At 40.5% G+C, this 9,163-nt stretch overlaps 1 pseudogene; it reads right to left on the reverse strand.

Annotated features, from left to right (window-relative positions):
• Positions 1 to 8,123: 8,123 nt before the first annotated feature.
• Positions 8,124 to 8,832, reverse strand: LOC122729018 (annotated as a pseudogene).
• Positions 8,833 to 9,163: the final 331 nt, after the last annotated feature.

A 9,163-nucleotide genomic window follows, 5' to 3' on the forward strand; every position in this document is an offset into this window, starting at 1 on the left:
TCCTTAGTGTGCCAGATTAAATTGAATTTGGGAAATATTTGACAAAAAAAAATACAATAGAACAAAGAAGCCAATTCTAATTTGTTCTTATGTGTTTTTAAAAATATGGTGCATCGGATATTCTTTAAATATTAACATAATTATGAACTTCTAGGTCATGTGATCAAAAAAATGTTGTACTAGACACTTTCTCCAGTCCTTACTGTCTCAGCTACCTCCCCAAATATGTATCAAAGGTTGAACAGTTTCACATGAATCCACAGGGACAAGAATGCAAAAAAGCACAACATAGTAAAAATTCCTTGAATTAACACTGGAGAATGCTAATCCTTATAAGCACTCAGTTGAGACCCCTCCCCCATTAGCTTCTATGATTTGGCATGTTGGAAAAACCAACCAATATGCTTCTGATTGGGACCCAAGTTGGGATTGAAGCTGATCTATCAATAGATGCAGAAAAAAAGCCTTTGACAAAGTTCAGCACAAATTTATGCTTTAAAAAACCTATAAAGTATAGGAATAAAGAAATAGAGTATCTATCTAAAACCAAAAACATGTGTTACATGCAGTGGGGATACACTAGAAACTTTCTCAATAAATGCAAAAGTAAAGCAAAATATCTACTTTCCCTAATTTTATTTGAGACCCTTCTAGAAATGCTTGCAATAGGTATGTGAAAAGAGAAAGAAATCGAAGGCATAAAGGTAGATAGACTGAAAGGAGACACAAGGATGCATATTTGCTGAACGACCTAATGATTTACTTAGGAAATCTTAGGGAATCATCAAAGAAATGAATTGGGACAAAACTTTGAGCAAAGTTCCAGGCTATGAAATCAATCTGAAAAAATAAACATAATTTCTAGATAACGATAACCAAATCCAGGTGTCAATAACAGAAAGAGAAATCCCATTCAAAATAAGTACAGAATAGATAAAATATTTGTGAGTCAATCTAGTAAAGCATATTCAATACTTGTATAGGGGCAGCTAGGTGGCACAGTGGATAAAGCACTGGCCCTGGATTCAGGAGGACCTGAATTCAAATCCAGCCTCAGACACTTGACACTTACTAGCTATGTGACCCTGGGCAAGTCACTTAACCCCCATTGCCTTGCCACCCCCCAAAAAATACTTGTAATAGATTCAATTACAAAAATTCCTCTCAAATAAATATAGTGGAACTTAGATAACCAAAAATATATTTAATGCTTATGGCTGGGTCATGACACAATAATAAAAATTGTAATACTTCCAAAATCAATTTACAGATTTAGTACCATACCAATTACACTACCAAAGAAATACCAAAGGGATTTACAGAACTAGGTAAAATAATGACAAATTCATTTGGAGGAACAAAAGGTCTGGAATATTAAATGAAATAATGAAAACAGGTCAGGATGAAAAGGGAATAGCACTTTCAGACTTAAAAATATATTACAAAACAGCAATCATCAAAATCATCCAAGTTAATTATTTGCTAGTGATTAACAATTAGAAAAGCATATAGATGGAACAGAGAAGAATGAAAAATAATTTAACTCAGGAACTTCGTATGTGATAAACCTGAAAACATAAATTACCTAGGAAAGAACTCCATATTTCATAAGAACTCCTGAGAAAACTGGAAAGTAGTCTGGAAAAAATAGACCTTAGACCAATATCTTATACTATATTCCACAATAAATTCAAAATAGATTGATTTGACCCAAATGTTAAAGATTACAGCATAAGAAAATTAGAAGAAAAGCAGAAAATAAACTTTTTTTTAACTAAAGGAAGGAGATGAATTCTTAACCAAACAAGGGATAAAGAATTAGAAAGGATAAAATAGAAAACTGATTACATGAAATTATAAAGCTTTTGCACAAACAAAATTAATGCATTTTTCACAAGAAGGCAAGTGGTTGAATGGGGAGGATCTTTGCATAATATCTCTAACAAGGGTTTAATACATCCAAGATATAAACAACTGAAAAAATATATAAGATCAAAAGCCATTCCCAATACATAAGTAATCAAGTAAATGAACATATAGTCCTCAAAAGAAAAAAAAATTACAAACTATTTACAACTATATAAAAGAATCCTCCAAAGCATTAGTAATAAGAGAAATGCACATTAACATAATCATGACATTTTACTTCACAGCAAGCAAACTGTCAAATGTAAGAAAATATAAGAATAGTCAATGTTGGAAGAGATGTGGAAAGAGGGGCATACTAGTGCATTGTTGGTGGAGCTGTGTATTGGTACAAACTTTCTGGAAAATAATTTAGAGTATGCAAATAAGTTGACTAAAATATCCATTCCTTTTGACCCAGAGATTCCCAAGAAAGAATGTGCTCCTAAGGAGGTCTTCAGCAAAAATAAAGGTACTGTTTACACCAAAATATTTATAGCATCACTTTTTGTGTGTGTAATAACAAAGAACTGGAAACAATGTAGATGACCATTAATTAGAGAATGACTAAAATTATCCAGTTTGTACTATGTAATTGGGGGAAGGGCAGCTAGGTGGCTCAGTGGATAGAACACTGGCCCTGAAGTTGGGAGGATCTGAGTTCAAATCTCACCTCAAACACTTGCCAGCTGTGTGACCCTGGGTAAGCCACTTAACCCCAGTTGCCTCAAAACATCTGGGGTCCTCTCCAGTCATCCTGATCTATCTCTTGCCCACTGGACTCAGATGGCTCTAGAGGAGAGAGTGAGGTTGGTGACTTTGCACAGCTCTTCCTCACTTAAATCCAACTCAGTGCAAGTCATGACATCACCCCGATGTCATGGTACTTTGGGAATGAAGGAAAAACAACTATGGAATGGAATATTACTGTGCTGGAAGAAATAATGAATATGACAAATACAGAGAAGTACTGAAACTTATATCAACTGATTCAAACTGAAGTATCAGAGCCAAAAAAAAAAAAACAACCCCAGTATACACAATGATTATAATAATATAATTGGAAAGAAAAACCAGAAGACATTTGAAACTGGGTGGTAGGAAATTATAAAGGATAAGCTTATACTTGAAGAAATTTGAAAAAAAACTTGCCCCTTGCTCCTTTGAAGAGGCAGGGGATTAATGAATATATAACATTGCATCTAATATCAGACTTTATTTTTTGATGTGTTGATTAGTTTTGCTGATTTTTTCTCATTCTTCTCAAATATATATATGTATATATTCACATAGCAAGGCCCTCTGGTAGGGGGCAAAGGGAGGAATACAGGGAGGAATGTAGGTGATGTTAAGATGTATCAATACTAATCTGTTTAAAAATACAGGTCATCAATCTTTAGACAAATACCTAGTAAAGACCTCGTTATAGCATAATTTATTCTTATACTATTTAAAGATATAGTGGATAACTATAATAATTTTCTACTCATTTCCTTAAGTGACTTGCCCGATTTAACATATATGCATATGTTATATATATGTATAAATACACTCATGTATGTGAGTGTGTATTGTGTGATGCATATAGAAAAATTACTCATCTCACTTTGATCGAGTTATTTAACTTCCATGGTCATAAATCCTAGATTTAGAGCTGGAAGAGACCTTAAGGGTTAACTTTTTCTTTTTTGTGGGGCAATGAAGGTTAAGTGACTTGCCCAGGGTCACACAGCTAGTAAATGTCAAGTGTCTGAGGCCGGATTTGAACTCAGGTCCTCCTGAATCCAGGGCTGGTGCTTTATCCACTGCCCCACCTAGCTGCCCTGAGGTTAACTCCTTTTACAATTCATGGATTCAGAGCTGCAAAGGACATTAGAGGACACCTAGTTGTCATTAAGAAACTGAGGTACACTAAGGTTAAAGAGACGTGTCAAGGTCACGATCTGGTTAAAAACAAACCCAAGAGAGTGGATTTGAACCTAGATTCTCTGAATCCAAATCAACAGGCAATTTGCAAGTATTTGTTAAGTGTGTAATCTGTGGCAAGCATTAGCTGTGCTAGAACTGGGGATATAGATACAGTGAATTAAGACCAACTCTAGTCCCAATAAATTTATACTCTAATGGGGGAGATAGCAAGGATATGTCATACGGCTTAGCACTGTGCCTGACATATAGTAAGTGCTTAATAAATGCTCTCTCTGCCTCTGTCTCTCTTTTCCCTCCCTTTTCTGCCTCTGTCTGTTTTTCTTTCTCTATGTGTGTGTATATAGAATGAATATAAATGAAGAAATGCGTATAAATACAAAATAGAAAACTACAAGGCCACTGGTCGATGAACAGATAAGGGTAGGCTTCCTGTACAAGGTGATGACTTAAAAGAAGAGAAGGATTTCATAAGGCAGAGGTAAGAAGGGAGTGCATTCTAGAATTGGGGGTGGGGTAGGACACAGCCATTTCGAAGGTATAGATTTGGGATATGGCGTTCTGCTCATGTGAAACAGAAAACCAATCTATCTGTATCACAGAGTCTGGGAGGGGAGTCATGTAAAATGAGGCTGGCTACAAGCCTCCTTCACTAAGCCACGATGCTCGCCTCCACTTTTGTCAAATGACCGAATTGTACTTTATGGCTTCTGAGGTTCCTTCCAGTGCTAAAATATGCCATCTTATGATTTTGTGAACTTGAAGGAAAGGTGACAAGCTTCAGGGCTTTGAAGTCTATGTTAGTTCTGGAACCCAAGACAGAATTATAGTCTTAGGTACAGTTTAAGTATAAATCATCAGTGTAGCAAAAGGTTTTCCCTAGTGCCTTGCAATAAGAATTATAGAAAACAATTAACAAAATATGTGTAAGTTATAGTGACTCCATCAAGACAAATTGTTCTCAAATCTTTTGTTATTAAGTTGGGTGAAAGATGATACTGTTTTGTTCTCAAAATCTTGTCACTGTTTTAAAAATGGCTGGAAACGGAATCAAAACCAGTACCGTTGTCCAGCAACCAAATGAAACAAACATTTTCTCTTATTTCTTTAGCCAACAGAGGATTTAAATGCTATCAGTGATGATACCTCAAAGTACCTGGATTAGAGCTCAGCTCTCAGCTGCTTCCTGAGTTGTTGAAGAGTTCTCTTTCATTAGAATATGAGAATTACATTAATTCCTTAAAATAGATTTAATTCAGCAATTATAGCTTCTGAATTAGTTTACAATTACAGTTTATCTTCCTTCTTTAATTGGTTTTGTTGGATTGCTTAGAAAGGGAATCATCGTAAGCTTATAAACTTAAATATATTTGTAAAAATTCTTTTAATTTAGAATGCAACTATGGGGATTATATCTTATGCTTGTTTTCTTTCTCTCTCTTTCTCTCTGCCTTTCTTCCTTCCTTCCTCTTTCTTCCTCTCTCTTTCTCTCTCTTTCTCTCTCTCTTTCTTTCTTTCTCTCTTTCTCTCTTCTTTCTTTCTCTCTCTTTCTTTCTTTCTCTCTCTCTTTCTCTCTTTCTTTCTCTCTCTCTCTTTCTCTCTTTCTTTCTCTCTCTCTTTCTTTCTTTCTCTCTCTCTCTCTCTTCCTTCCTTCCTTCCTTCCTTCCTTCCTTCCTTCCTTCCTTCCTTCCTTCCTTCCTTCCTTCCTTCCTTCCTTCCTTCCTTCCTTCCTTCCTTTCTTCCTTTCTTTCTTCTTCCTTCCTTTCTTTCTTCCTTCCTTTCCTTCCTTCCTTCCTTCCTTCCTTCCTTCCTTCCTTCCTTCCTTCCTTCCTTCCTTCCTTCCTTCCTTCCTTCCTTCCTTCCTTCCTTCCTTCCTTCCTTCCTTTCTTCCTTTCTTCCTTCCTTTCTTCCTTTCTTCCTTTCTTTCTTTCTTCCTTCCTTTCTTTCTTCCTTCCTTTCTTCCTTTCTTCCTTTCTTTCTTTCTTCCTTCCTTTCTTTCTTCCTTCCTTCCTTCCTTCCTTCCTTTCTTTCTTTCTTTCTTTCTTTCTTTCTTTCTTTCTTTCTTTCTTTCTTTCTTTCTTTCTTTCTTTCTTTCTTTCTTTCTTTCTTTCTTTCTTTCTTTCTTTCTTTCTTTCTTTCTTTCTTTCTTTCTTTCTTTCTTTCTTTCTTTCCATATCCTGAACTGAGGGGTAGTGGGATCTTGTCTTCTCAAAGTAAGCTCCAAATAGCTTGAGAATTCATGACCCAATTCTGGAGATATGTTAGGGTGGGTTATAGATCTACTATTCATGAAGTTAACTAAGACCAGGTATATAAGAAGAGATGCATTGTAGGGATGATTGGGAGAACAGGAAATCCAGGAGCCACTTAGACAAAGAAATGGATGTTTGATTCCTTAAAGGGAGAATTTTATTTTGGTAGCTTATTTTGCATCTCTGCTTCAGGTGATAAAACAAATAAATCAGTAGGCCAGTGACACATACCTGTAGACTGTAAAGAATTAATTGTTATTTGAGGTTTTTATGATCCCATCTTTTGGGTAGAATTTAAAAAAAAAAGCCTCGGTGTACACTGGCCTGGGGCTCCACAAACGGCATGGTGCTCCACCCACTGGTTGTAGCCATTGCCATGGTGCTGACACCTCACATCATCACCACTCTCCAATGCCTACATGAGCCTGGCAAAATTATAATGATTGGAAGCCTAGTGAGGGCAGTTATGTGACTATCAGAGTGGCCATCCAATTGGCTGGGGGCTGTGTGGAGTGTGTGGGGAGGAAGGAAGTTTTTTTTTCCGACGTTCTAGCTGGAAGCTGGAAGGCAACAGGAGCAGGCCTGTGTATTCTCAGCTGATTCCTGGGCGGTGGTATTTTTTCAGGTTGTATTAATTACCCTTTCACCATTTTATTTCCTTTCCCTTGATCCTACTGATCCTGTTTGTGTTTTTTTTTTTTAAGTTCGTTCTTGTTAAAATAAATCCTGTTCTGTTTTGAGGGAGGCTGCCAGTCTCCTTCCTTGCCCCAATATTGTGGCGAGCTGCTTGGCTAACACTCCCCAATTAAAAATTGGTCCCCACAAGACCTTGTTGCTGGGAATGCTGAAGCTAGATCTCTTGAACTCAAGACTTCTGAGCTGCCGTAGGGCTATAGCCTATTGGGGGTCCTCACTAAGTTTGACACCAATATGATGAATCCCAGGGAGCAGAGGGCCACCAGGCTGTCTAGGAAGAGTCAAACCAATCCAGTTTAGAAATGGAGTGGGTCAGTGCTTCTTTGCCAATCAGCAGTGGGATTGGTACCATGAGTAGTCACTATATTTCTAGCCTTAGAAGTATACATGGAGATGTGGGGTTTTTTTTTTTTTTTTTGGTGAGGCAATTAGGGTTAAGTGACTTGCTCAGGGTCACACAGCTAGTAAGTGTTAAGTGTCTGAGGACGGATTTGAACTCAGGTCCTCCTGACTCCAGGGCCGGTGCTCTATCCACTGCACCACCTACCTGCCCCCTGAAACATGTAGTCTTAGTTAGGATTTTTTTTTTTTTAATGGGGCAATGAAGGTTAAGTGACTTGCCCAGGGTCACACACCTAGTGTCAAGTGTTTGAGGTTTGATTTGAACTCAGGTCCTCCTGAATCCAGGGCTGGTGCTTTATCCACTGTGCCACCTAGCTGCCCACCTGAAACATATAGTCTTTTTTTTTTCTTTTTTTTCACAAGTATGGCCCCTCGGGATTAGAATCTTTATTAGGCCAAGTCATCTTCCATTCTAGAACAAGTCTCCTACCTGAGGCTAAGACAAGGAGACCAAAGGAGCTCAGGATTCCCCAGCATCTCCCAGGTCTGGTTTTGCTCACCTGCCAAGCCCCAGCAATGAACCCTCTGGCCTTGGCCCCGGTCGAGAGCTGACTGAGGACCGCCAGGATTTATACTTTCAGATCTGGGGTCAGGGAAACCCAAGGCCAACAACCTGTCTGTTCCTGCCTGGGCCCTCAATCCCAAGGACTCTAACCTAGACATCCTGGAGTCCAGTGTTAAACAGGCTCGCCTAATCATGCTGCTTTCAAAGCAGGCACTGGCCTTGTGAATGACGCATAAAGGGGGCCCCTCCATGCCAGCCAGCCCCTTCAAGGGGCTTGAGATCCCCCCAGAGAGGGAGGATCCTATTTGGCACGGTGTGGCTGCCTACTCCAGGTCTGACCGCACTCTGCTCATCCTCCTCCGTCTTTTCTGGATACAGTAAATCAGTTAAGAAGTTAAATGGCAATCTGTGATTAGGTCTGGAAGGTCCAGTTGTGTTTAGAGAGCTGGTGGCCACTGCCTTGCTCCAGGCCCAGGCCCCGATGCCCCTGACTGGGCCTGCTGCAATACTCCTGCCAAGTGCTCAGATCCTCCTCCTGACTCAGTCAGTGCGGGACGTGAGACCCATGCAGCCAGGGTGCCCGTCCAGGTACTTTAGGTAGGAGAGGTAGGTGTCCCAGCCCAAGGTCACTCTGTTGATGTACATCACTCGGTACTGGGCAGGCACAAAAAGGAAGTTCAGCAGCTGGGCTACTGCCCACACACACCAATCAGCCTTGTAGAATTCCCAGAACTTCTCCTGCAGCTCCTGGCAGGTTCTGTCCAGGCTCTGGCCCTCTAAGCAGTCAAGGAGCACCTTCTTCAGGATGGTTCGAATGTCTTTAAATCCCAAGGCGGGGAAGAGTTGGTCGAGCCACAGGCACCAGTAGTGCAGAAAGGCGTCCATGCTATAGCCCCTGGCAAACATGCATGCGGTGCGGCGGAGAAGGTCCATCGGTTGGGGCGGCCTGGAGGAGCCCTTGGGCACCGGTCACTCCCAGGCCTGGCGCACCCCGTCCCCCGCCGCCATGAGCGTCCCGCGGCCCAATGTGTTGGTGACCAGGGGGAGCCGGCCCCGGAACAGCGGCCGCCGCGCGGCCAAGAGACCCACGACTCGCGGCCCGGGCAAAGGCATCGCGGGCCCCGGACACCCGGCAGGAATCGGAAGCTCGCGCGTGAGATCGATTTGGCACCGACTCCCAAACGGCCCGCGCGGATGCCCACGCACCGGCGCTTCCCTGAAACATATAGTCTTAAAGAATTTACTACAACACTTGAAGGTGAAGCGATTTGCCCAATGTCACACAGCTAGTATGTCTCAGAGGCGAAACTTCAATCCAGGTCTTTCTGGCTTTGAAACTAGCTCTCTATCTACTATGCCATGCTACCTCTCAAGGTAGGTTACTCAAGCTGAAAATACAAGGCATTCAGTTGACTTTCTCATGGCTAATAGGTAGCAGGGTTAAGGCTTTAACTTAGCCTGGCTCATTCCATAGCAA

The sequence above is a fragment of the Dromiciops gliroides genome, chromosome 5 (assembly GCF_019393635.1).
Source record: "Dromiciops gliroides isolate mDroGli1 chromosome 5, mDroGli1.pri, whole genome shotgun sequence".
In the NCBI taxonomy this organism is placed as follows: Eukaryota; Metazoa; Chordata; class Mammalia; order Microbiotheria; family Microbiotheriidae; genus Dromiciops; species Dromiciops gliroides.